At 45.0% G+C, this 27976-nt stretch overlaps 1 long non-coding RNA gene across 23 annotated transcripts in view; it reads left to right on the top strand.

Moving 5' to 3' along the window:
* The window catches only part of LOC123788947 (uncharacterized), a 208557-nt gene that overhangs the window by 74602 nt on the left and 105979 nt on the right, over positions 1 to 27976 (top strand). For 22 of the 23 annotated variants that reach the window (XR_015723849.1, XR_006778619.2, XR_015723856.1 and 19 more), the window contains one exon: positions 664 to 825. This is a non-coding gene — a long non-coding RNA (uncharacterized LOC123788947). Of the gene's footprint in view, positions 1 to 663; positions 27816 to 27976 lie in introns of all 23 variants that reach the window. The other variant, XR_015723852.1, reaches the window with a different exon arrangement.

A 27976-nucleotide genomic window follows, 5' to 3' on the forward strand; every position in this document is an offset into this window, starting at 1 on the left:
TTCTTCTTTGCTGGGCCTGGTCCCATCTCTGTCCTGAGGCACCAGAAGCAGTCTCAGAACTGTGCTGTCATCTGCCCTTGGCCTGGAGGCTGTTAGCAGCAGTATTCCTGCTCCAGTTTGCTGTAATTGCATAAGGTTCTGCCCTTCCCAGGAGTCTGAAGTTAGAATCTCCTTCAGTGTGTCTGCTGCGGATAGAATAGAGGCTTCAGGGATGCCCTTGCCCCAGGCGTCGTATCTGTTGGCATGGGGGATTGGTGCTGTGTTTTCTTGTCATTGGTTGACGAAGTCGTGGTGTCGTTGTGGGCAGAGGTGGAGACAGGTTGCAAGAACATCAGGGAACCTGACCTTGGGGGTAGGTCTGCAGTGTTTTGGGGGATGGCTGTCCCGCCCCTCTGACTGTACTCACCTTTGTTGCATCCATGGCCTTACTGTTCTAGAGTCTTCTCTGTTCTATTTTGTTGTAACATTCAGTCATCATGTCAGCATGCTGCCATGAAAACAATACTTCCACAGTTAACTGGTAGAGAGATTGAATGGGCATATTGGAGAATCTACGATTGTCTTATAAACTTGATGGGAACAGGGACCTGTTATTAGCTGTTAGAAATCTGTATTCAAAATATGTAATTATTCTCCTTTTTTTTTTTTTTTAATGTTATCCAGATTGCAAGAATACCTGCCTCTAAGGACTCAGGAGGACTGACTTTGTGGGCACAAAGTTAGTGAGTCCTGCCTGCGAGCTCGGGAAGGAGTTTATTTGAACCGCTTCAAGGAGGCTTCCCAGGCAACCGTTTATGCAGTCATGAAAGGATGCGGAACTAGGAGGTACGTACTGGGAAATTTTAATCCTCAGGTGCACTGCCTGTCAGATTGAGACCTCAGTTTTCGTTTCGTTTGTTAAAAAGTAGTAAAAAAAAGCTTAACACTTAATTATGGAAAAACACACTGTTATTAAGACGTGTGTGTGTGTGTTGTGCTTTATCTTTACCTTTTAAACACTCTTTCTCCGATGGGAATGTGTGTAGGTGTGAGTGCTGGCTTACGTGGGAAAGCACAAGAAAAGTTACTGCTCAGAGTGGTTTCAGCTAGCTGTGAAGTTACTTGGAAACGCAGGTGATCTTTGGTTGTGCCTGAGTTCGTGATGGTCAGGAGAACTTTCGGCATGTGGAGAAGAGGAGTTTATTCATCATTTGCTGCGTCCTTGAGTATTCATGCTTGAACTTGTGTTTATCATGCCAGTCTGCCTTCGAAGGGTGCTGGCGTGTGCCGGAATGGGAATGGGGGATGGGGGACTCCTCCAGCGAGTAGACACAGCCTTGACTTGTAAAGATGTCCCTGTCACTCCTCACTCTCCTCCTCTCTACATAGGTTTCTTCTTGGATGACCGTAAGGATAAGATGAACATTCCTCTTCCACTGGGAAACACCGACACTCCCAGACTTTATTTCCCACGGACTTTGATGAAATGCCATTTTCATGCATACGGTGGCGTTTTTCACGCACCTGTGGAAGAGGAAAGTCCTGCTAGTTCTGGGACAGACTTGTTTGCCGAAGTGTTAGAAATCCTCTGAAAAGAACGAGAATATTAACGTACTAGCCGTGCTCATTTTAAATACGGTTTTGTTGGGATCCTAGATCGGGTGTTCTATAGAATTGTTGAAAACATGATGAGGTATGGAGAGTGGCTCTTTTCTGCTGGAGACTGAGGGGAGCCATGTCTCCACTCTGAGCACCTGCGGGCTTTATGAACGTTTTGAGGTTTTAGTCACAGTAATTTGAATTTTCTTATGAGTGCCTCAGTTGATTCCCTTCGATCACCCACAGCTCTGAGATTCTCCTTTTGCGGCCCTGAGGAAGGAGGTGAACTTTGTTGTGACGGTCTTTTTCCTCTTCCCTAGTTCCTAGATCTGTGGAAGAAACTAGGATAGCAAATCCTGGTAGGAAGCCAAGGCCTTGGGCTTTTTTTGTTCCTCCTACAACAAAAGTGAAAGTTTTCTAATTCTTAGAGTCAAAAATGTATGTAAGTGTACTTAATGCTTGAGAAGTCCACTGACTTTTTAGTAGTATTGATAATGGAGTTCTAGCTTTAATTTTGACTTGTTTCATTTAATTTCCTATTTGAGATGTCATGCTATAGTTCATGAACTGCCTTACGTTATTTTTAAATAAGGCAGGTTACAAATAAGGTAACCCTTCATTTTATTTTTTTAAATATCTACATTTTCGCATTTCTTGGGAGATAAAAATTGGCCCATCGATTGATTCATAGCCACTGAATGTCTCGGAGTTGCCAGTCCCTGTACTAGGCACTGGGGATAGCAATTAAGACTTAGTCTCTATGTTAAAGGTGCTAATAAGTCTGCAAAGAGAGACATGCAAATACATATCCTTAATAGCAAACACTTCCGTGGCTCTTACCGTATGCCAGGCACTGTCACAAGTGCTTTCTAGGCATGAACTTCAACTCATGAATTGATAGAAAAGCCCTGCAGAGTTCTTACCCTTCTACACATGCGTAAGTTCGGAGGTTAGGTTACTTGTCCTTGGTCATACGGCTTGTCTCATGGAACAGTCAGGTGTTTTTGATGCAGTAACAGACCTGCCCAGGGAATGCCCTAGCAGAAGAGGGTAGCATCTAGTTGGGACAACGGGGACTAGACATGTGGGTATCCAGGAAATTTTCCTGAAGCAGACAGTACCCGAGCAGATCTGTTCAGAGGACTGGGAGAGCCCTGAAATTCTTCTCTAGTGACATGAAGTATTGCATCATAAATGGCTTCATTGGTTGAACCAGTGACAGAGTATTGGCGACAGGGGGATAGGAAAGAATACACCGGATCCCTGCGATCTTCAGTGTAATAATGACAAGGGCATAGATTTCCAATGTTGAGGCAAACCCTTTTTTCCAATTAGTGTAAGGTGTGTTTAAAAACTTGGCCTTTAAAAAAATCTAATAAAAGCGTTAATTTACTTATACTCTGTCAGCATGTGGGTCAATGTGTGACCCCTAGAGCATTCTCAGATGAATTTCCCAGTCACTGAAGGTTTCCTCCTTCGAAAGCTCTACTAACCTGAAGAAATAGCCCACTAATATTTATCTTGAATAAATGCAGGGAAAAGATTGATGTCTGGCAGGAGCTACCCAATTAGGTAGATTAATGTTATCGTTGCGGAGTGGCAGGACTCCTTGGAAGGTGGGGTGCTGGCCCCCGTGCTTGGCGCGGTAGCACTAGATTTTCGCTTTTCTCCCTTCCGGTAACAACCCCTGCTTTTTCCGAGCATCAAGCCCTGTGGATAACCATCTTTTGTCCCCCTCGGAACCATGACCTGCTGACTCTCTCGTTACGCCCACCCTCACTCGTGACCGCCTCACTGTTCCCCACCCCGCCTCAGCTACACTGGATGACCCACCTACTTCCCCAGCTGCATGGGTGTGGGGGCCTCTCATCACCAGGGGGCTTCTCCCCAACTTCCCCCATCTCCCCCCTCCCTAGGCCCTGTCTACTCATGGCTCCGATCAGGTCGTCGGGACCTCTTGTTTGACCACATCCCCCCTGTCCATCCACCTTGTACCCCACCTCTCTTTTGATCCCACTGAGACCTCTAGTTTGCTGCCTCCTTTGCTCTGTACCTTTCCACCTTTATTTTCGTCCTGATACCACTTAGAATCCGTAGTCCAGGTACTAAATCAGTCTCTTGCCCAAGCTGTACACATCCTGACCATTTCGTCCTCTCGCTTGCCCCTGGGCTCCTGAGCGGTGCTGGAGAAAGTCCCGCAGCTGGGCGGATTGCTGCCTGCTTCCGGTCATCCAGGCCGTTGTCCAGCACTGTGCACCACTGGCTGCTTGTTCTTCTGCTAGCGCTCTGCCAATCATTCTTCATGCTGACGCTTACTAAGCTGTCTTCAGACTTCGGACGGCTCCTCCTCCCTGCTTCCTTTGGTCAGACGATGCGCTCCTGCTGTAGGGCTCTCAGTCCTCCCTGCCACCGAGCCTCCTCCCGTCCCTTGGCATCCATGAGCCGACGACAACCTGGTTTTTCTTCTACTTTTCATACTGTGTTAGTCATCTTTGTTGTTTGATCTCTTGTCAGACCGATGTCTGTTTCCTCTTTCAAGCACAGGAACACATTTTTGCATTGCTGTCCTTTGCCTTCTGCTGGAGAGAGCTGGGATTTGTTGTGGGGTGGCAGGCGCCTCGCGCTCTCCTGCTGCGTGTGCGCGTGCTCGCGTGCCTGCAGGACTTCACTCTGCGATCTGGCTCACTGCTGCGTCGAGCCGTAGACGGTAACCATCTCTCTTGGCTGCTCCATGGTTCTGCACACCACAGAAATAGTCCCCTAGGGTTTATTCTGCATACACACAGGGGAAAGGGTGATTGACACCTTTCAGATTAGAAATGGGCAGGAATCTCCTGGATAGATCAGTTTTATCATTATCACAGTGCTGTGCATGTGGCATGTGTTGTCTTTGGTGTGGCTCACCAGTGCCTTTGCAGGTTACTGGGGTGCAGTGAGGTGGCTGTTTTGGCCCCCATTTCTCCAAGTAGACCCCAGATCTTCTTTTCTACACCTCCGTGTGCTGATTCTCTGACCCGCCCTGGAGGCTTGCTGCCCACTTGTCTGTTGCTCCTTGTAATCACTGCCTCTCCCACCTACTGCCTCTGCGCAGCTCCTTACTCCTCTCATCCAGCCCCCTCCCCACTTCTCTTTCTTTGTATCATCTCTTTGGTTGGCTTTCACATAAAAATATGAACATTTAGGGGCACGTGGGTGGCTCAGTTGGTGAAGTGTCTGCTTTCGGCTCAGGTCATGATCCCACGTCCTGGGATCGAATCCCACCTCGGGGCTCTTTGCTCAGCGGGGAGCCTGCTTCTCCCTCTTCCCCTGCCTCCCACTCCCCCTGCTTGTGCTGTCTCGTCCTCTCTCTCTGTCAAATAAAGAAATAAAATCTTCAAAAAAAAGTTACAAACATTAAGTAGCTACAATTCATTGATTTATTAACTATTTAGCTCCCGAGCTGGGCACCCGGGGAGCGTGCAAACATTAGGAGAATGACAGCGCTGCCCTTCTGGTGCTCATAAGAGAGAAACATGGAAATGCAGAATTCCAGTGTATTACAATAAAGACCATTAAAGTCTGTGCTGAGTATTCTATTTACATCCCTTCACATAATCTTAAAATCCTGTAAGGTTGCTGATTTTTTGTCCTCGTTTTACAGAGCAGAACACCAAGGCTCTGAGAAGTGAAGTCATTTGGTCAGGGTCACTTAAACAGCAAGTCACCCCGTGGGAAATACAGCCCCGCGTTTGAGCTGCAAAGCTCACGCTCTTCGCCACCGTCTCTCGCCTCGCCTCTCTCCGAGGGCTGACCATGAACAGTAGGGTCTGCTAATAGACTCATGACGCACTGAAAACTAGTGAGGAGCTGGAGGGCTCTAACCAGCTGGAAGTCATTGGTTGCGGTGTTTTTATTCTTGTGTTGTTTCTGTGGAATTGCTTGGAAATTATATCACCTTTATTCCGTTAATAGTGCATTTGTTATCACTAGGCTTCTGGTGTGTAACATTCTATACAAAAATATCTTATTTGCCCATCTGTTACCTTCTTAAGAGCCAGATTCAAACTTCTGCTTCACTATAGGTTTGAAATGTTCAGTGCCTTACAGCTGAAAGAGGGGGAAAAAAATAGGATTATTTGTCACAGAGGGTATAAAGGAACCACTTTCTGGATCATTGAAGATAACTGTGTTCATGTTAATGGTTCACTTTGATCCAATCCAGTTAGCTGGAAGCTAGCATCCGGGTATCCCTTGGAGGAGCCAGACCTGCTGCCGTCCTGGGCGGGGCCTGGGGTGCTGACGGGGGCGGGGCTTCGGGTCTTTTGGGGTTGGTGTGGAGTGGGGGAGGAGCGTCAGTATCCCCTTTTCTGATCAGACTCCTTTCTACCCTCTCCCCCACTGTGACTCCTTTTGTTTTTATTGCTTCACTCCAGACAGCCAATTCACAGATTATTCTAAGAGATGGTTCTGTGAGAACTACTTAATGTATTCAGTAAATGTTTACTGAGCATTACTGCCAACGAAGCACTGGAAAAACTCCTCATTTGGGGATCTGAATCTGGCAGATCTGCAAGCCGCCAAATTCCCTGGTCCCGGTGCGCCCCCAGCCTGGTCCTGCAGATGAGCAAAGCCACTGGTTGGGGTTACTGTTAGGGCAGTGCGGGTATGAGCCTTATCTGCCAAGATCCTTGTGCTGGTTGTCGCAAGCCCCCCCCCAGCCCCCCTCAGAGTCAGATGCCCAGTGGTTGAGCACCTCCCATTGTCCTACAGCCCCCATGGTGGGAGATCAGAGTGGGGGGCTCCTACAGTGTGTCCCTCCTGGGTTCGCCTTTCCCACTGGACGACCTGGTGGCCCGTGGGAGACCTCTCAATGTGTGGCACTGGCCTCGGAGTGGGGCAATGTGGTCAACACGCAGCCGCTTCTCTCACCCTTCTGATGCAGTCTGTCTGGGTCTCCGAGGTGCAGGGGGTGCGTCAGCCTCACCCCTGGGTTCTAGGATTCTCTCAGTGGTGTCTTGTTCTTGAACAGATGTTAGTTGTTGTGGTGAAGGGGTGTGGAGTCAGGAACAACCTCTGTAGCCATCTTGGTGACGTCCCTCACTCTCTGCGCACTCTGAGCTTTTGTTCTGGTGTGGGAGGCACCGAAGAAACCAAGAAGCATGTGCTGCAACGTCTGATGCTGCGAAATGCTGTGAAGAAAAGTAAAGTTGAATACAGTGATGGGGGGACATGGAGGTGGCCGGACACGGTGCTGTTCCATTTAGCTAAGTCATCAGGTCTTTCTGAGCCCGTGACATTTAACCAGAGACGGGAGCATCTTTGTTAGTTTGGGCTGCTGGGACAAAAGACCGTCAACTGGGTGGCCTCACAACGGCCATTTATTTCTCACAGTCCTGGAGCCTGGACGTCTGAGAGCAGGGTGCCAGCAGGGTTGGGTTCTTGGTGAGCACGCCCTTCCTGCCTTCAGACAACTGCCTCCTTGCCGTGTCCTCCCGTGGCAGAGGGAGAAGGGTCATTTCTTCTGTGTCTTAGAAGGCCACTCATCCTTTACCCTCATGACATAATCACCCCATGTACAAGTACTCTCACATTGGGAATTAGGGGTTCAGCGTAGAAGTCCTGGGGGAACACAAGCATTCGGTCTTCTAGCACTGAGTGAAGGAAGAAGAGCTTTCCAGGCACTGGGAATTGCGAGTTCGAAGACCTAAGACGAGACACGCCAGAGGAACAGCTCTGTGGGCCGCAGTGTTTTTGCTAGAGCCAAGCGGGCAACGAAGGCCAAGAGCATTCGGAAATGAAGTTGGACAGGTACCAGGGGCCGGTCCATGTAAGGCCTAAGTGGTGGGTACTTTGGCCTTGATTCCCAGTGGCTTGGGGAGGCTTTCTGAGCAGGGAAAGGTGTGCTAGGACTTTTCATTTTAAAAGGACACTTGGGATGCTGTGGGGTTGGGGTTGGGGGCCAAGAGTGGAAGTGTGGTATGGTCTAGGTGACACTGGGTTGGTAGTAGTGGGGGTTATAAGAGGTGGTTGGATTGGGGACACTGACTGTAGAGTTGGTACCGTTTGCTGATACATCAGTTGTGGGTGTGACCTAACCCCCAATGTTACGGTATTAGGAGGTGAACTTTTGGGTGATTAGGCTTACATCGAAGGGTCATAAAGAGTAGGGTCCTCCTTGTAAGAAGAGGAAGAGCGACCAGAGCTCGCTCCCCTCCCCCCACGTACGGACACCGCGAGAAGGTGACCATGTGCAAGCAGGAAGAGCGTGCTCACCGGAACCCCAGCCTGCTGCCACGCTGACCTTGGACTTAATGCCTCCAGAACTGTGAGAAATAAATTTCTGTTGTTTAAGCCACCCAGCCTGTAGAATTTTGTTACAGCAGCCCAAGCTAAAACACCTTCCTTTCCTATTTATTTGTTTAATGAGCTATTACATGCCAGGTGGACAAAGCTAGATAATTGAATTCAAACACTACCACGGTGTGTAAAGTTTTAAGTAAAAATGTATTTTTCTCCCGCCGGTCGTAACCCCTTTGAGGTAGCCCTTTGACAGCTTGAGGTTTATTCTCCTAGACCTGTGCCATCTCATGAGGTAGCCGTTTGCCACCTGTGGCAATACAATTAAACATTTGCTTCCTCGTTATACCAGCCATATTTCAGGTGTTCAGTAGCCGTCTATGACTAGCTGCACCCGTGCTGGGCAGAACGGATGGCATTTCCATCCTCACAGAATGTGCCGTTGAACAGCACTGTTCTAGATGGATTCTATTCATACACAAATGTGTGTGTGTGTGTATAATGCACACATGCACATATATCTGTGCAGTTGGCATAATATTGTACATACTCTTCTGCAATTTGTTTTTTCCACCTAACAGAGAAACTGTTAATTTGGTGTGATCCACACGCAACATCATGCCAGGAAAAATTTAAAACAGAGTGCATAATCAAACGTAGAGTTTTCGTAAATTAAAAGAATTTTAATTCCAGATTTTAGAGGTAATTGCAACACATCCTTAATGCTTGTTCCAACTTTAACTAAATAAATTATTTTTGGAAATAGTCCAATCAGCCTTGGGTATGTAAAGAAAGAAAATTCGGAAGCTGTAGCTGGAGCTTCCTCTACAATGCTCACTGCCTCCCCCCGCCCCCACGCACACACGCACACACACACTTCCAGTTGCTCCTGTTTTGTCACAGGGATGGTAATCTTTTCCTGTTTAGTATGCTCACTATTCAGTAGACCAGCACTGTCCAAAATGGTAGCCACGGGGCACGTGTGGTTATTTAAATTGAAATTAAATTAAATTTAGTTCCTCAGTTGTACTTCCACATTTCAGGTGTTCATTAGTCATATGTGGCTGGTATACAGCGTGAATCTGCAACATTGCCATTTTCCAGAAGGTTCTGTTGGACAGCCCTGTACTGGAAGCTTTCTTCAAATAATTTCTCATTAAATGCAGTGATTTTTTCTGCAGTTGAGGAATGGGGGACTCTGTCCAGGAGGATATCTCAGAGTTTACAGGAGTGAGTGGAGAGCTTGCGCTTCCATGCCCTTCCCACTCAAGATTCCGATCCTCCCCTTTGAAGACGTGTGTCCTCCATCTGTTGAGAATTGGTGTTCCATTGTAAGTTAATTGTGGGAAAGAAAATTGGTACCAATAGCATTTTAAGTTTAGAACATTATTTTGATAATTGGCGATGCATATACACTGTCAAATAGCACCTGTATATTCAGTAAATGTCACTATTCAGTTTTTTAAAAGATTTATTAGTCTATTTATTTGTCAGAGAGAGCAGGAGAGAGCGCACAAGCAGGGGGAGCAGCAGGCAGAGGGAGAAGCAGGTGCCCCACTGAGAAAGGAGCCTGATGCAGGACTCTATTCCAGGACCCTGGGATCATGACCTGAGCCGAAGGCAGATGCCTCACTGATTAAGCCATCCGGGTGCCTCAGCACTTTCTATCCTAAAGTGAGTCGTGACTGGGGAGCCTGGCTGGCTCATTGGGTTTAGTGTGTGCCTTCAGCTCAGGTCATGATCCCCGGGCCCTGGGATCGAGTCCCACATCGGGCTCCCTCTGCCTGCTGCTCCCCCTACTTCTGCTCTCTCTGTCAAATAAATAACTAAAATCTTAAAAAAAGTAGAATATAAAGTGTTTAGATGCATTAGTTACAGTGAGTGCTGACAACAAATTAGTTTTAAACTTTTTTAAAGTGAGAAAAGAAAATATTGGAAAGGCATCCTTTTGTGAAAAATAGATTTACGTTGACATTTATGTTAGAAAATATGTAATTTGGATGGATTCACAGGACGCATTCCCTCTGGGAATGGAGACAGCATAAGAGGGAGACAGAGGTTTAACAGAATGACTTTTTCATTCCGTACTCTCTTTTTTATGTACCTTGTAACTATGTGCTTACGTTACTTAATAAAAAAAAATCAATAAACAACGAAGGACGAAATAAAACATCGTTAAAATGTGCGGGAGGGAGAATAGATGGCTTAGGAGATAAGGGTCACTTGGGACAGAAAGAATTCTGTAGTTGAGTAGGAGCAGAGGGCTGGTCTGAAGGTTCATGTGACCATCAGATGAACCCTCATGAGGCCTCCCGGCATGCCAGGTCCCAGGCTTGGCAGACCATTTCTTACAGGCTGGTTATTTTGCAGTCATTAAAGCTATGTACAACTGTTTCGGTACCTCGAACTTAATACATTTTAGGAGAAAAAATATTCCTAGTACTGAGTTGTTTTTTTTTTTTTTCATGCAACCTTTCTTAACACTCGTGGAACACAGCTTAGGAAATGCTGATTTAAACCCTTGGAAATAATTATCCCAGAAAGATGAGGTTGAAAGGAGATTGTTGTAGGTCTGGGGCACCCTGCTTCAGCACCAGTCTTTCAAGATGAATACTGGTGTTAATTGTACCACAGCTTTATTTGGCATGTACCGCCCACCTAAAAGTCACGTGTGCACTGAATATGGACTTGGAAGCCCACCCTGCCCCGTCTCCTCCCCCATCCTTTGCCTACAACCCAACCACTGTCAGTGACCGCGGGATGGGAGGGTCCAGCAGCAGGGGGCATGGGCAGCGGGGACAGAGCTGCTTTCTTCCACAGCACGTCTCTGTATCCCAGCGTCCAGGAGACCATGACATCAAATGTGGAGTGCCCAGAGAGCCAAAAGGAAGTGTTAGGTTTTGAAAACAGAACCCTGGAGTTGAGCAGAATTGATCTTTTTCTGTTACAGCAAATGCTGGGATTTGTACTTTTTCAGGAAAGAAAACTAAGGGAAAACCAGGTAGGGAAAAATGATGCCCTAAACAGCATGCATTACAAAGGTGATCTTGTTACTTGTGGAAGGTTAAGGCGGCGACTTCCCAAAGGCAAGGATAATTTTCACAATATTTAACAACCAGCACAGCAATAGGAATTCACACGCTGAGCACAGATGCCAGCCTTGCATACTGGTGTGGCTGTACCAGTGCGTACAGGCTCAGCGTCACTCCCACCGAACCAGGGATGAGCTGTTGCTGCCGTTGCTGGGTTTTGTGGCCGAACCTGCAGGTTGTCCCCTCAGCATCCATAACACCCGTCCTTATAGTCACTGCAGCCCTACTTCATAGCTGGCAGCTTTGTGGCCATATGACTAAATTCTGGTTAATGGGAGGTACGTTATCATGTGATCGTTTCTAGAACCTTCCTTAAGGGACAGTATGTGTCCCCCCCTGCCCTCTCTTTATTTATGCCTTTCCCATTCTGCTGCCTGGAATGTGGATGCCACCATCGTGGACCATGAAGTTGACGTCACTCGTGGTGGGTAGAGTGCCACGCTCACCTTCCTGGACTTTGACCTGAGAAAGAAAGAGACTTCTCCTGTTTAAACCACAGATGCTTTGGGCTTGCAGACACTCCCAGCCAAACCTAAATCTAATGACCGTAGGTCCCTAATCTGCTAGGCAAATTCAATTTTCTTTAACTCTTAACCCTCCTGTGAACTAGGTATTCATGGTCCTATTTAATGGATTAGGAGGCAGAGGTTGAATAAAAATGAAGGAACTTGCCCAAACACCAGAGCCAGCATTTGAATCCATGTCTGATCTTTCTGACTTCAAATCGCCAGGAGCTTAATCCTTGCTTTAGTAATTAACGTGAAACGTAAAGGGCATGTGGTACATGGTTTTGTAACACTCATGCTTTGGCAGAGCCCCAGTTTTGTGGATTTTTTCAAAAAGACGTTGGGTTTTTCAGAGAAATTCATTTGTGGCTTTTTGAAAGTGACAAACATGTTAACTGTTTTTCAGTCAATAATACTTATCAGGAAAACTTTTTTTTTCAAATTTCAAAGAAAGCTGTGTTGTTCCTCTAATTTCCAGTGTTTGCTTAATTGTCATTTGCTAATTAGCACATTTCTGTGAAAAGAGGATAGTTCGAAGAGAGACCGTGTGGTTCATTTTCTTCAGTTATATTGACATCGAAGGATATTTCAAGAAAATTTGGGATTTTTTTTTTTTAGAATTCTCCTTACTGTGCCATAACTCCAGAACATCCCCCCTCCCCCCAGTATCTGTTATATGATAATGTAGAAATTAGGGTGATAGTGGGATGAAGGATATGAGTTACTTGGATTGTCACATGAGGGCAGCCTCTGCAGCCAGCATTTCTGCACAATGTAGACAGGAGAACAGAGACATGAGGTGGCTGTGTGCCATGCTGCTTGGGGCTGGGGTGGAGTGGGCAGGCTGGCAGCTGATGCCCGGAGCACAGGTGGGACCCAGCAGGTCTGGGGAGGTTGGTAAACTGGGTCCAGTGCAAACAACTAGTTGGCAACAGAGCTCGCAGTCGAGCAGGGGATCTTGACCTGCTGCCAGGGCTCCGGGTGGTGCCCTGGGCGATGCTTCAAGTCCATTCATTTTTATAATCTCACAGTGGACACTTAATTGGTTCGAACAGCAGTCTCTTGAGTGTATTCCTGAGAACACTGGATCTGCAGGATTCGCTGTATAAAAAAGAATTCTGTGGCAAACAGGTTTGGGAAAATGCTGTGTTCTAACACCTCTTTTGGAAATTCACAATGCACATTTAGCATTTTAAAAGTCTAAGGTCACGGGGGCCTGGGTGGCTCATTGGGTTAAGCATCTGCCTTCTGCTCAGGTCATGATCCCAGGGTCCTGAGATTGAGCCCCGTGTCCAGCTCCCTGTTCAGTGGGGAGCCTGCTTCTCCCTCTTCCTCTGCCCCTGCGCCCCCCAGCTTGTGTGTGCACGTGGGCACACTCTCAAATAAATAAAATCCTTAAAAAAAAGTCTAAGGTGAGAAATCTATTTCACCTTATTTAACCCAGTTTCTGAAACGTACTTGAAAATAGAAATTGTATTTTTTTAAATTGAACATCTTCTGGAAACTACTTCATGATTCTCTCAATAAGCAGTTAATCTTGGTACTGGAAGTTGCTGTGTGAGTAGGTTGGATTCCTGAGAAAATGTAAGATTTGCGCCTAAGAACACGGGACTTTGCTTGGCATCCTGTTTGCTCTCATTTGCTGGGCCGTATTCTCCAATGCATAGCGCGTCTCTGCTTGTGTATAGTTCAGAGCAGCAAAACTTTAGTGTCTGAATGGCTGTTAGGTCCTCTAGTTGTGCCTCTTCGTGTGCTGGTGGCGGAAACTAAGATTTAGAAAGGTGAAGTCATTTCCCAGAGTCTGCACAGCTAGTGGGTGAGGATGGGGCCAGGGTCTCTTCATGTGCCATTGCTGGGCTCCTAGTGGAAATTACTTGAGTTCGTTCCTTACTTTCAAGACTTTTTTTTTTTTTTAGTGCTTCCTCCCGCTTGGGATGGATAAGAGCAAAAGTGTTTGGGATTGGTACAAAAATGAGCAGAAGAGGGAGGGAGGCATAGATGCTGCTCCGTGAAGAGTGTCACAGGGGAAACCCAAAAATCCCAGTCAGCCTGCTGTGAAAATCATTTTGTGTGGCTAGAAATGACTTAAATAAGCTCTCTTCGCAAGAGAATGCAGAGATGGAGTTACTTCCGGTGGGGGAGGGGCTCCTTAGCAATGACCAGATTAACAACTGAACAGACAATATTGCAGCCCTTGCTATACTTTGTAGGTTGGCAGCTGCCCTGAGCCCGTCAGGCAGTGCTCATTATTAACTGCCAGAGATGGCACTGGTCTGGTTTTCATGAAGTTACGGGTTTGGAAAGAATGATTTCTAAAGTTGTTTTTTACAAGGCCCAGAGCATTGACATCATAGGGTCCAAATTAATTATTTCGCTTCAATTTAGATTTTTCTTTCTTTGTGGTGAAATTAGTAGACCCTTGTTCATTAATTGCTACATGAAACTGGATTCTTTTCTTAGGAGAGGTTCTTTTTTTGTTTTATTAAGTGTCATAATTTAACCTGTCATAAATTTTTGTGGCATCAATTTTTAGTATTCATCTTATGTTTTTATGAAATACTATCTACAGTCTTCAAATTTAGAGAAAAATAATTAAGCCACAGTGTTTTCTCCTACTCAGACTAGAGTAATTCTTTCTTCAGAAGGGAGAAGGTTAATGAAAGATCATTTTGATTTTTTTTTTTCTTAAAGATTTTTAGTTTTTTGAGAGAGAGAACATGCGCGAGATGTGGGGAGGGAGGAGGGGCAGATGGAGAGGGAGAAGCAGACTCCCCACTGAGCAGGGAGCCTGAGGCAGGGCTCAGTCCCAGGACCCTGAGATCATGACCTGAGCCAAAGGCAGGTGCTTAACCTACTGAGCCACCCAGGCGCCCCAGATTATTTTGACTGAGTAGGTCTTAACAACCCCTACTTGAACTTTGGTACCTAACTGCTCCTCTGTCTTTGAATTGCTCTGATTATTGTTAGGTTCTTTCTTGTATTGAGTGGGCATCTGCTGTATGGTGACTTTGGCCTGTGTTCCTGGTTTTGTTCTCTAGCCCTGTTCAGGGCACGAGGTAGAAAACCCCACTGCATATGTATGTCCTACACGGTCTCATTTACTCTCCATAACAAGTAGGTAGGTAGGTATCATTTATCTCCCTTTCACAGGTAAGGCAAGTGAGATTCAGAGACCGAAGATTCTAAGTGATTTTAGAGAGCAAATGAGTTGCCAGGGGCATGATGTAACAAGTAATGGCCAAGTCCCTGTCAGTAGTGGCCCCTCAGCATGAGAAGGAGGCAGGATGGTACTTGATGGAACAAGGTTCGGAATCTTCCTTGCCAGGCAGAAAATCTCTTCACCTCCCCAAATCCAACAGACACCTTGAAGTAGGGTGGACAGTGGGGGCAGGAGGTTGCCTACCTGTCACAGGCACACCTGTTTCCTTTATCCTCTTACCTGGAAATGTCACCAGACTTCAGAGTGGGGCTTCTCATGGCAGCTGGTTCATTGTAATCTGTTAATTGAAGCCTTTTGATGTATAGCACTCACTTGAGTCCATATAGGGAAATAAATGATACTCAAACTCTGCAGATACATGCTTAGTCTCTGTGCAATGCACAGAGCAAAGACTCAGTAGATACTTGCTAATTTTTGTTTTTGTTTTTTTTTTTAAAGATTTTATTTTTATTTATTCGACAGAGAGAGAGACAGCCAGCGAGAGAGGGAACACAAGCAGGGGAAGTGGGAGAGGAAGAAGCAGGCTCATAGCGGAAGAGCCTGAAGTGGGGCTCGATCCCGTAACGCCGGGGTCACGCCCTGAGCCGAAGGCAGACGCTTAACCGCTGTGCCACCCAGGCGCCCCAGTACTTGCTAATTTTTGAAGTATCAAGTGGTGGCCTTTGAAATTGGGGATGTGGGTATCTGTGGGAAGGCCATTCACATACCATGCACAGCCTGCATGCTCCTAGCTGAAGAGGTCCTGAGGTTGGGTTGGATTGAGGCAGCATGGCTGAAGTAGTACCTAAGGATCCCTAAGTGAAAGGGGTGGTGGGGGGATGGGAGTGGGGGAGCAAAGTCATACGGTAAAAGCTGGGTTGCGTGTAAGTTACGAAGGGCAGAACTCCATGTGGGTTAGAAACCAGTAAGAATTGGAATTAAGAGTAGATTCTGATGCAAGAAGCCATTCTGGGTGAGTAACTTAGGACTAAGGATGTATAGATGGGTTTAACGTGAGCAGACCCTACATCTAGCCTTTCTCCTTCCGGGTATATACCCTGGAGTAACTCTGGGACATGTGCATAAAGAGACACGTTCAGGAAGACCCCACCCTTTAACTGTTATTGGCGTAGAGATAAGTATGTGAAGATATCCTTGGGCTGGATAAGCACTAAATTCAGGACGGTGGTCTGAGCAGAGCCCATTTTTTCTTGTTAATGCATGATTCAGTAGTCCTGAGTTACAACAACACTGTCTAGAATCCTGTTCTCAGTAGATAGGTGTTCTGTGGTGTGTGCGAGTGTTTGTTTCTTAGCTAGTGAGGCTGATAGTAACACAGGGCAGGAAGCACTCAGAGAGAACGTCGGGCCTCTCCTTTTGGGGATAATGAAGCGTCGATGCAGGGATGAAGATTCCAGGTCGCTAGCGGTAGGACTGGGAATGAGAGCCACGCTTTTCTGACCGCTATTCCAGGCCCCTCTGCACTACACCACGTGTGCTCTCTTGATGAAGGATCTTTTCTGGAAACTGACATAACTGGTTCTGTGCCCCTAACCCTTTGTGGTTCTCCATGAGAGCACGTTAGTGGATTCGGGTGCTTTAAGGAATAAGTTTCTGAAGCATATCGTTGCATCGATCACCAAGCCCCAAGTGCATTTTTCTTCTGTGAAAATATATTAGGGTCTATCCGTATTTCTTTTTTCCCTCCAAAATGTTTTATAAGTCTTTTGAATTAAAAACAAATAACTTTTCAATTAAAAAAAAACTTAAAAAACCCCAACTTTATATGGATTATTTGTTCTGAAAAACCTTTGTAGAACAAATTCTTAAAAGTTGTCAGTAATTCAGTAATTTCAACAGGAAAGATGCTAGTGATTTTCAGTCCTCAAGCTGGCATTCATTTGTAGTAAACACAACATTAAGTCCAGTTAGAAACGGACATAATTGCTTCAAGGGATAGAGTAGTTACCACAACATGACCTAAAAAGGCATTATATGTTCTCTATAATACGGCTCTCTGTCCACTTTTCTTACGTTCTTCTGTAGCTGTTGCGCACCAAGAGTCTAAGACCACAATAAAAAACAAAACATAATTGGGTAACAAAATATCAACCTTTCTTAAATTCTGTGTAATGCAAAACAGTCAAATAGTATATAGACAAAATAAATCAATGAAAACATTGTGTCGTAGGTTAAATGCCAATACTAGTGTTGTGAACTAATGAGCCCCAAGTGCTGTGGCATGCGAACTTCCATACAACGCACTCAGCTCTAAAGCCGCGGTGATGTCCACATGTGTCCTCTGTCCCGTGGCACATGGTGACCCTCAGGTGCTGTGTGTACAAATGGTTCTTAAAGGCCGAGAAGTGCCATCTACCGAAAACTGGGTTATTAGAAGAAGCTGCCTCTAAAGCAGAGATCTCTTAAACTCAAGTGGAAATATGGATGTGTTAGAAATGGAAACAGCTGTGCGTGTGCGTGCGCGCGTGTGAGGGTGTGTGTGTGGGGGGTATGGCTGGGTTGATGGAAATGGGAGAAAAAACCAGTGTGTTACAGCTTCTTAAAGATGTGCAGGCAGGGAAACCCCTCTTTTCCATTTCTCCTGACTTTCTCCTCAGCTCTGAGATTGATCGTTTAGTTTGATTTCATTCAGTCACTGAGGGTTTTTATTTCCGATAAGCTTTTATGCCTTTTTGTAGCATAGAACGAGTGATTGATACATTGGCCGGCTTGTAATCAGTGGTGGGTAATATCCCACATCCTGTTTATAAATAATGATTCTCCATAGTCTTCTCCTGTCCCAGGTTCGTTTAAAACTTCGATGAATTCTTCTAGCAAAGAAATCATCCCTCAGCTCATTCTGGCTGCGTAAGCTGAAATATCATTGGGATGTTTCGGTTTCAGTATGATACTACTCTGATGCTATTTTTTTTTTTTAAAGATTTTATTTATTTATTTGACAGAGAGACGGCGAGAGAGGGAATACAAGCAAGGGGAGTGTGAGAGGGAGAAGCAGGCTTCCCGCTGAACAGGGAGCCCGATGTGGGGCTCAATACGGAGCTCGATCCCAGGACCCTGGGATCATGACCTGAGCCGAAGGCAGACGCTTAACGGCTGAGCCACCCAGGTGCTTCTACTCTGATGTTTAAAAGAGTGTGGGTGTAATTCTCTCTGCACTTGGGGAATGGTGGTGGTCTATCATTTGATTCAGTGGTAATCGTACTTTCCAGGACATGAAATACACAAAAGTGAAAAAACTTGTTTCTTCTATTTTCCTAGTAAAATTTTCCGTTTCACGAAGATGAATGACAAGCTGATGTGTTGCATTTCCTCAGAGGCACCAGTCTGAAAGCGGTGCTCTCAAAATTTCTTCTCCTCTTTCTTTCCTCCCTTTGGTCAGCAGATGGCGTCTTACAGTTTCCTCTCTCTCTTTTCGGCTTTCTTCGCCTTTTTATTCCTGTCCTTCCTCTTCCTCCTCCCCCCCAACCCCCCCACCTTAGCACACATTTGTCACAAGAATGAATGCTGTTATAAAAAAAAGTCTTACTGTGACATATTGTCTTTTCAAAAGGACAAGAAGGAAAGGAGGAAACAGGTTTTCATTGCTTCGGGCATAATACAGCTGGCTGATTTTCTCTGCTAACACGTTTATTTATTCAAGGAGCACTTGTTTCCCTTTAGAAGCGAATCTGACATTTTAGTGTAACAGTTGTCCTTGCCTTTATATTTCTATCATGTTTTGCAGGTAGATGGCTCCCCTTTTCCCTTTTAGGTAGATGGGCCCCCTTTCGTTAATTTTACCTGTTTTTAAATACAAAGCTTGTTCCAAAGGAAATCCCTTTGATGTACAGATAAACATATTAAAATACCTTCGTACTTAGTTTTGGGGGTACGACTGCTGCTGTGAGCGATGGGGACTGCGGCCATGAAGATGGAGCACACATGAAGACGTGATTGAGTGCAGAGCGTGTACAACCTAATGAGAGGCTGTGAACGACCAGGGTAGGACTTATTAATATGCATTGGAAAACCAGACTGCGTGTGGAACGTGTGAGTGAGCTGATTAAGTATTCTAAGGAAGCCTACGAGCGAACCCCATATTCCTTTTACCCTTTTCCTGTCCTTTCTGCCATCAGTATTTACTGAATCTTTCTAGAGTGGATACTGCATGAAGAGCAGGTATATGGAATTGTGCTACCAAGGATACAGTCTTACTGCATGTGACTGTTAGTCCACGCTCCCACTTTAGGAAGAATGGTAGAGCGAGCCCAGTTTCATCTTTAAAGTCCTGTTACCACTCACTCATCCGATGTAAATCCAGGTTGCAACACAGCACCCTCTTATTTGTGACTATCTTAATTCTACTCCCACCCCTCTTCACTCACCCACCTACCTCCAAAAACGTGACTTCGTGCTCCTCTGAACATCTTTAGCATTTGTGCAAACCCCTTTTTTGGCCTTGTCACTTACTACTTTGTTGCACGTTATTTACAGTTGTTGAACTTAAAAGCATCTCGATACCCAGTAGCTCTCAGCACAGTGACCCGAACAGAAATGCTGCCCACTAAATCATTTACTGAATACTTACTGCATATGAACTTTTTCAGTGCATTGGCTCCCAGAATCAGTCAGACCTGGGTTTGAAACTCAGCTCTGCTGTTGACTAGCTCTGTGATTTTGGCCAAGCCTTAGCCTCTCTGCAGTTCAGTTCCTAATCTGCAGAATGACTATTTGATCGAGGTGTTGTAGAAATAAAAAAGCAGCAGTGTAGGTAAAACACAGTGCGTGGGGCACAGTAGGTGCTCAGTGATCTTGGTGTGTGCCCACATGCCCTTCCAGCACGTGCACGTGCACACACACACACACACACACACCATGGTGTGTGTATGCATGTGCGAGATGCTGGGCACTCAAAGGCAAAACCACACAGGTCCGATGCTCATATTGCATAAAGAAGAAATAAAGCCATGCAAGGTTACAAGGTGGAGGGCAGTGGTACTATTGGGGCAGTGGGGATGGAGTGCCATGGGGGTTCCCGTCTTTCTCCTGGAGAAAGAATGGATCTGGTTTACGGAGAGTTTTAATGCAAAAGGTGGCAATTGTGGGTTGGGCTTGAATCAGTGTTACTGGGGACTAGAGAGGCAGACAAATACTTGAAAAGATTTGTCTTTTTAAGAACTGTTGTTGTACAGTAGAACTTTGTGGTGAAAGACTGAGGTTGGAGATGGATGCCTACTGATCTGCCAGTAGTTCTCTCCGAGACTTGCCGAGAGCCGACGTGTGTTTGGATGGCCTACTGTTCTTGGTCCAAGTATGGTAGTTGCCACCAGGTATATTGGAAAATGGTAAAATAGTTTGGTAGCAGCTTCACCAGTACTCTTAAGTTTGGTGGTCTGTAGCACTGTTTTGGGTGCCTTTCCCATGGGTACGGAGAAGGGGAAAATTAACTTGGTGACTGTCCCTAAAGATGTGTCAGCAAGAGACTTCTCAGCTAAATGGTGACATAATCACATACACTACAGAAGAGCTCCCTAGTCCTTTCTTGTACAGATTTTCCTAAATGCTTTGAAGTAGACAGGGGATAAAAGAAGTATGTAATACTAGACCGTCCAGAAAAGAAATCAGATGTAATGTGCTTGTTGGGTATGGTATCCCCCAAATTCAAGCATGGACCTCAGTGTGCAGTTTACAGTCTATAAGGTTGACGTGAGCTCCCAGTGGGCACAGAGAGCTGCTGCCCACACTGCTGAGTCCATAAGTAATGGCATCAGATTTATATGCTCCCCTCAGAGGTTGAAACTCCACAATGAGGATAGCCAGTAATAGCCACACACAGTGACATGTTAGGGTCCTTACGGGAGGGTAACGGGACTGCAGAGTCTCCTCGGAAAAATTTCAGGAGTGGTCTGAGCACAGAAGTTGCGTTGCTCGCCCTCTGCCCCCCTCAGCGCCCGTGGGGGGAAAGCCTGCAGGAGCCGCAGAGGGTCCTGCTCTGCCAGTGGGGACACGAGACAGGATCTGAACCCACGTACTCTAGAGCTAGAAAACCAGTGACGCACTGCTGTGTAGAAATACATTTAGCAGAAACCGCTGTTGATGACAGGCACTTCTTTGGTATTTTGGGGGGTGCCTAGTGTATCTTAAAGGAATGAGGTTCCAATGACTCCGTTACTGTTCCTATAGCCAGGAAGGGGCTGGTCTCCCCTGGCTGTTCACCTTCTTTCCCCCACCTCCAGATGCCTCTCCATTTCTTACACTGTTTAAGTCGGAAATTGGGAAGAATTTATTTTCCCTCAGGGGCAGCAAGCCTGTTTGGTTGTAAAACAAAGTCAGAAACAAGAGCCTGGTGGTGTAAGCTCTGGGGTTGCACTGCTGGCCCTGTCAGTCACCTGCTCTATGATCTTAGGTAACTCAGTTTCTGAATATGTGTGTTTATTCATCAGTGAAATTAGGGTTAATACCTATTTCACTAGAGAACATAGATCTGTAACCTGGAATCCACAGATAGTTTTCCTTACAACTACATACATCGTTACATATTACTTGGCCCTTACTCTTTTTCTTGGATTCTCAGAGGAGTCTTTGAACCCTCTTCCCCCAAATTAAGAATCTCTGCCTTGGAAGTTACTGTGAATTTGGTAAAAGATAATAGGTACAAAGTGCTTTAGTAATGTGAAAAACATTGTTTTAAATAGATTATAATCGCTCTCTGCTTAGACCACTTAATTTGTATTTCCTCTCTTTTGGAATTCCTGGATAAACACGTCTAATTTTTTGCAGTATCTCTTTTCCTCCCTCCTCCCCATCTCTTCCTTCTTTCCAGTTGCAGAAGATCTAGAATAGAAACCTGAGTACAGTTTTCCAGGTTTAAACAGTTGTCAAACCTCTAGTTCAAGCCCAGGCTTATTAACCTGAAGTGTTTCAAACTCCTACCCAGTGCTTTGGTATTTAACACTGACTTTAGGGTCTTTGATTTCCATAATATTCTTCTGGTTGCTTTTGCGTTAGTGATATTTCAGCCCCGTGTCTATATTTATAGAGAAAAGATTAATTTTCTTTTCTCTAATCCTTTGAAAGAAAGACACCTTCAGCTACTTACCCCATTTGAACTTAGGAGAAATATTCTCTCAAGTATGAGCTTATCTTTTGTAAAAAAAAAAAAAAATCACCGTAGATTTCTTTCATAAGACTCTTGCACATTAAACCAGGTATAGTTCATAACCAACCATCCTCACACTTACCGGATTAACACAGTTGTTTGGTTTGTGTGTGCCTCTGGCCGGGGCTCAGCTGGATGGTTCTTCTGCCGGCCTCTCTGGTGATCTGCAGTGGTTGCAGCAAAATGGCGGCTGGGGCTAGAGTACCCAGGACAGCTTCACTCATGTCTCCTACCTTCATCCGGTCATCTGTCATCTGGGAGGTTTTGATCTCTTGTTCTACCTGGCCTGCTTGGTCTTCTATATGTGATAGCTGCATATCAGTAGATGTTTGAGAGGAGAAGCCCCACTCTCCAAATGCCTGTCAAGTTTCTGCTTGCCTCATGCTTGCTAACATCCCTTTAGTCCCTCCTCAAGTTGGTGTGGGAGGGCACGGCACAGTTCACAGCTCATCTCTTTTTAAGGTTAATTTGCATTTAGATGATCCCCTCTTTATAATCTTTGCTTATTTACTTATTTACGTATTTATTTATTTTGGCGATTCAGCTATTTTTTGTGGTCTCCCCCATCAACACACACACCCAAGCATAACTTAAAATTTGTTTTAAACGTGGACATGCAGAATTCTCCTGTAATTCTGGGTTTTTTTTTTTTTTTCGCTTTTGTTTGGATAAAGAATGTGATTATTTTTTGCAAATTGTCTATATGTTTAATAAGTTTTACCTAAATGGTGAACCATAAGTGTCCTTCCCCTTTACTTATAGCCACTCTGGGTACGGGACGTCAGTGAGAATGAAGTTCGCCCTTTGTTCTAAGGAAGCTCAGATTTAGAAGTCTGAACTAAATGACCGACAGATCAAAACAGCTTGAGGCAGTTGAGTAGAGGATGAGATTTTGTTACAAGTGTTTCTCTTTTGCAAATTGTTTTCACCAAACTCCCCATTAATATATTTTAAGATTCATTGTAAAACACTATTAATTACTTTATCTGATAACAGAAGTAGAAAGGGTGGTAAGAGGGGAAAAGGAATTTTTAATTTTTTTTTTTAAGTTTAGGAGGTTGGTTGTTTTTTTTTTTTTAATTTAAAGATTTTATTTATTTATTTGATAGACAGCGAGAGAGGGAACTCAAGCAGGGGGTGTGGGAGAGGGAGAAATAGGCTTCCCACCGAGCAGGGAGCCCGACGCGGGGCTCGATCCCAGGACCCCCAGGATCATGACCTGAGCCAAAGGCAGATGCTTAATGACTGAGCCACCCAAGCGCCCAGGAGGTTTTTTGTTTTTTTTTGTTTTTGTTTTTTGTTTTTTGTTTTGTTTTTTTAAGTTCTAGGAGTTGCTGTCATTTCAGGACAATCAGAAATCAAAAATTAAAAACAAAGCGTCTGTGGTATTAAAATATATCGAGGAAAACATTTGATGTGACATAGCTCATCTGGAGTCAGTCTTAAAGGTTGATGAATGTCAGGTCATTTTTCCAAGGAGAGTAATAGCCTTTCTCTTCCTTTGAAATACCGAAAGAGCATTTTTTTTTTAATTAAGAAAAAAAGATTTATTTATGTTAGAGAAAGAGAGAGAGAGCACGCGTGGGACGGGCAGAGGCAGGGGGAGAGAGAATCTCAAGCAGACTCCACACTAAGCACAGAGCCCAATGTGGGGTTTGATTTCATTACCTTGAGATCATGACCGGAGCTGAAACCAAGAGTCGGATGCTCAGCTGAGTGCGCCACCAGGTGCCCCTCTGAGGAACATTTTAATTTATGAGAAAGACCTGACAGATTATGATAAAGATCTGGTTACAGTTCCAGAACAGAAAGCCAATTATACCAAACGATAGTATTTCCGAAAGCAAGGTACTCAAGTGTAGTACTTCTCAAACTTCCACGTGTGTGCAAATCTTGGGGAGCTTATTAAAATACAGATATCAGGGCGCCTGGGTGGCTCAGTCGGTTAAGTGTCTGCTTTTGGCTCAGGTCATGGTCCCAGGGTCCTGGGATCGAGCCCCATAGTGGGCTCCCTGCTCAGTGGGGAGCCTGCTTCTCCTTCTCCCTCTGCCCTTCCCCCTCCTCTTGTCTCTCGCTTTCTCTTTTTCTCAAATAAATAAATTAAATCTTTAAAATAAAATAAAATACAGATTCTGATTCGGTAGCTCTGGGTGTTCATTTCTGATAAGCTTCCAGGTGATTCCATAGTGCTGGTCTGCCAACAAGGCTTTAGTAGACCTAACCCTTCTGGGGATCCTATCCTGGCCCAGCCTCTAAGGTAAACCAACTTAATTCCCACACACTGGTATGTGACTTTTTATTTCTGTCATTGACCTCTGGCAGGACAAACAGAAGTCCTTTTAGCATCTTTTCACACATGCTCAAGCCATGTATTTCACAACTAGGAAATAGGCATTAATTTAAAACTACAGTTGGCCCTGGAACAACACAGGTTTGAACTTAGCAGGTCCACTTATGCATGGATTTTTTTAAAATATAAATACAGTACTGTAAATGTATTTTCTCATTCTTATGATTTTCTTTAAAGGATTTTATTTTTAAGTATCCTCTACACCCAACGTGGGGCTGGAACTCTCGGCCCCAAGATCAAGAGTCGCATCCTCTACCGACTGAACCAGACAGGTGCCCACTCTCCCTTATGGTTTTCCTAATAACATTTTCTTTTCTGTAGCTAGCTTTATGGTGAGAATGTAGTGTGTAATACATATAACCTACAAGATACATGTTAATTGGCATGTGTTTATGTTATGGGTAAGGCTTCCGGTCAGTAGTAGGCTATTAGTAGTTAAGTTTTGGGAGAGTTGGAAGTTATCTACAGATTTTCAACTGTTCGAGGTGGGGGGATGGCTAACCCCGAGTTGTTCAAGGATCAGTTTTATGTCCTGTGGTTTGTGGCATTGAGTCATTTGTATACATCTGGCCTTTGTTAATGGCTATAACTTGAAAACAAAATTCTTCGGTTTAAGTTGAATTGATTAATCCCTCAGGGATTTCTTATCAAAACCCTCATATCTGGCTATCAACAAGACTTCTGCTTGTATCAGATTCTTCTTCAAAGCCAAGGTACATAGAGGGCCAAACACTCTGGTCTGCCAACTTTTGTCAAGTGCTAGCTGGTAGAAATGGGATCAAAGTTTACCAACACTCCCAAGACTTCCTCTGAACCAGGGAACGTAGAGGTGTGGCTGTCGTCCCTTACTTGGGTGCTTTCATTTCTCCAGAACTGTTTCTTATACTGGGCTTAAACATCTCTTTGGAGATACCGAAATCCAACCTGCATTTTTTCTGTGCAGTTTTCACAGTATGTTCTTTCTTCTGACCTTCCTCTTTACAGAGGGAAGCAGTGCAACCCCATAGATCTAGTCCATCCAGGAGTCCTACCAAAAAGTTTGTTTTCCAGTTAAAAAGTATTTTTAATTGGAAAATTATGTACTAACCTTCACCTTGGGTGTAGACACTACCAGTGGAACTCATGCTTTGAACAAAGGCAGCGTGGGTAACAGGAGTGAAGGCTTTGTAATCAGACAGTCATCCTAGCTTAGCTGTTACTGGCCTGATCTAAGTCATTTTTCTAAATCAAATTATGTCTGGTGAGGCTTCCCACTTCTCAGGGTGTGTGGGAAATCCAATCTCAGTTGTCATCAGGATCCCTCACTTCCCAGAAGAAGAGCCAGGACTTCAGGTCCTCATCTGTTCCTGGTTGCCACTGTTTGTGCACCTGCCCTGGACCCCTGACATCACCCAGAAGGGAGGCTCGTTAGTAGCTCTGCTTCCCCCCTGGCCAGCTCATTAAAGGGGTGTTAGTCTCCACAAGAACTGTGCCCACATCTTTATCTGAAATCTTGGTCCAGCAGCTGTGTAAATGGGTCAGGGCTTTGCTCTTCATGGGACCCTAAACCATTCCCCTCCCAGCTTGGGGAAAATCAGTCCTATGGGTTGAATAACTCACTTTTCAATCCCACAAGCCCACAACCTTCATACCCATTGCTTTGGAGGATTCTGGCACTTGAATTCCATTGGTCTCCACCTTTAAAACTCAGAGGCCCCCAGGTTAGTCCACCCACCTAGGGACTTATCCTCTTTTTGTTCTAAAACATCCCCCCCCCAAAAAAAAAACCCCAAAAACCTGTTTACAACTACTGCTGACATTATTGTGTGTTTATTTGGAGCCAGGTGCTATTCTAGAAGACCATTAAATATCTTTATTATTAAATAATATTTATTATTAAGTAATTTATTACTAACTTTAGTTTATGTAACAACTCTGGATGGTATTCTTCTCACGTTTACATGTAAGGAAATTGTGGCCTATGGTGGTGGGATGGGTTTGACCAAGTGCCTGCAGCCAGTGAGTGGGAGAATCTGCAGGTGAACATGCAGGTGAACAGAGATGTTTGGTTAGTTAACCCTGGAAACATGCTCGCTGGGTTCTCTCATTGCCGGTGACTCAGTGTATTTCCTTTCTCTGAAAACATCGGTGTAGGGTAGTCGTTTACACCCAAGTGCCCTTGCACCCGAACAATCTTGGCCCTGCATCACCGCTGTCTCACTCTTCCCATCTTTTTCAGCAAGGGGAACAACTTTGACCCTGTGAAGAGGACAGAGCTGCAGAGGTTCCCTAGGGAGTGTAGCTCAGCGGGGGAGACATCCAGTGACTCCTGTTACAAATTAGTGGCCCTCGGCCTCTAGTTTGCTGAAGGAGAGGGCAGAGAACCTCGAAAGGCCCCAGTGTTGACTACCTTTGAAGAATCATGGTGAATTAGAGAAGGGTCAGATAAAGAAGGAAAACCACCTTTGTCCAAATTTTAAATAAAGCAGGAGTGTCTGGAAGCTTAACCAGATGCTTTGACTATCAGTTCCCCAGTGAAACATAGAGTCAAAGGGATGATTTATCAACCTTTAGAAAAGCATGTGGTATTCGTAGGTCTAACACTTCACTAAAGGACAGATATTCAACTGACTTTATTTCCTGTTTTGAAGGAGTCCACATATTAAGGATATGTTGTTGACATATTTTGTCTTGGTTTTACTCAAGCGTTTGAGAATTCTATGAAGATGGTGATATGTTGATTAGATCAGTAGTTTCCCCTTCCCTTTTTTTTTTTCCCTTCCGCCTTAGACCAGATTCTCATCTCTGTTCCCTATCTTTTGGAAGAGAATTATTGAGGAAAGGGCCCAGGAATCCATACATTAAAATCCAGGTCCACCGCCGCCATTCCGCAGACTGCTGTTTGAGAAGCACTGACAGACATTTTCAGATTTGGGTGGGAGCAGGGAATCCCCTGCTCAAATAAAATTTTATATGAGCTTCTGCCATGTGGAACAGGTAAAGTGACATAGGACTGGTATAAATTTTTTGAAGTCTACATGTGTAATGTTTACTGAAAAGTCAGAACCATGAGGCTCTTAACGAAAAGAAGAAACATTTAAATCTGGTGTTGATAGTCACTGTGTAATAGCTGTGTTCACATCAGCTTCTGTGTTTAATAAAATTGTATCTGTTGCTTTAAATGCATCATGTTTAAGAAATCTGCTCTTACAGGTAATTACTCACAACCTGTAACAGGGTGTGTGTGTGTGTGAGTGTGTGTTGTTTTTAAATAACTTGTCTTGGAATCCCAGGATGCTTTTCACTTCCACCAGCCTGCGGTAGGGAATATTTGTCTCAGAGCCCTGACCCTGTACCGAAACCTATGGAAACAATTGCGCACTTTCCTTATCATAAATCTAAAGTCATACAGGAAACCTCTAATTCTGAGAATAAATATTTACCCTCTCTCAAGTAGGATATTATCACAAAGGATTTTTTGACTGTGGTGAAAGCAGAGCCGCACAGATGCCCCTGAGCCCCGCCCGGCGTGTAATGGAGCCCCGCACCGGCTGTGGTTTCGTACTTGCGTGCTCCCTTGGACAACCGCACGAGAGCGTGCACATGAGGCTGAGGCGAGGCTACAACTTCCCTTACTCACGTCACGCTTCCAAGAAGCCCACGTGCGCATGGACAGGTGGGCCGCGAAGGCTCCCCAGGCAGGATCGTTAGGTGGGACCTATGTATCTGCCGTGGGTGAAAAGTGGGTGTGTGTCCACCATTTTGGTGTCATTCAGAACGACTGTAGCTTTTAAAATATCTAAAATACGTTCAAACGTGAGAGACAGATGGTGGTAT

Source organism: Ursus americanus, chromosome 3, assembly GCF_024610735.1.
Source record: "Ursus americanus isolate L20-20 chromosome 3, mUrsAme1.1.p, whole genome shotgun sequence".
NCBI classification, from domain to species: Eukaryota; Metazoa; Chordata; class Mammalia; order Carnivora; family Ursidae; genus Ursus; species Ursus americanus.